Genomic DNA, 1,089 nt, shown 5'->3' on the forward strand with positions numbered 1-1,089 from the left:
CAGGCTCCCTTAAAAGAATTTTTTTAAGGGGTGATGGTGATGACAAATACATGTAATTGGAGTAAAGAGGAGAGGAGGGCACTGGGGCCTGGCAGGACTGGAAGTTGTTTTGGGCCAATGGGAACTTCATCTTGAAGGAGCCAAGAAGGAGGAGGGTTTGGGGATTGGTAGAGAGAGAGGCAAGCTCTCCAACCTGACTCGACTACTCTCACACTCTGCGTCCACTCCACCTGCCAGTCTTGCACATCCTCTTGACCCCAATGTTCCAACTTTCTAAGTTTAGAATGAGGAAAGGAAAAATTATAGTGACAGGAACAGATAATACATTAAATTGCTTAAAAGTATCAGAACACGGGGACACCTGGGTGGCTCAGTGGTTGAGCATCTGCCTTCGGCTCAGGTCATGATCCCGGGGTTCTGGGATCGAGTCCTGTATCGGGCTCCCTGCAGGGAGCCTGTTTCTCCCTCTGCCTCTGTCTGTGTGTCTCTCATGAAGAAATAAAATCTTTTTAAATAAAAGGCTCAAAACACGTACAACCCAAATTAAGGAAGAGCTAGTAGAACAATTGTTTCTGTTCAACCCATTCTTCAAAGTCAGACACATCAAACCTAGTCCCAGCAAAAGCTTTAGTATCGTGCTGGGGACACAGGAAGTCCTCAGCAAATGCGGATGGGGACGTGCACCCTATCAATGCCCGGCTTTACTCTGCAGTGTAGATGTGAGTTAACATTACTAGTTGGTATATTGGAGGGAAAGGCCCCACCATTCTGGGAATTTTGACTTCCTTACGATGATTCTCAGAGGCTAAATCCTAGGGCTCCTCTCACATTGAGTCCTGCTCATTCCAAATATTTGGAATATTTCTCTCGATTGCACCCAAGGCTCTTAAAAAAAAAATGAATGGATAACTTAGAGTCATTCCCTACTGAAACCTCAAAGAAGCCTTGTCACACGTGTCATCAGCCAAAGGCTGGGTGAACTCTCAGCCCTATTGCCTAAGAGCCGGATCTGTGTGGGATTCCGGCCCAGGCAGACAGCCTTTTCACTAGGAACGAAATGCAGCTGATTGCTTCGTTCCTGGAGGACTT

Source organism: Canis lupus, chromosome 31, assembly GCF_011100685.1.
Source record: "Canis lupus familiaris isolate Mischka breed German Shepherd chromosome 31, alternate assembly UU_Cfam_GSD_1.0, whole genome shotgun sequence".
NCBI lineage: Eukaryota > Metazoa > Chordata > Mammalia > Carnivora > Canidae > Canis > Canis lupus.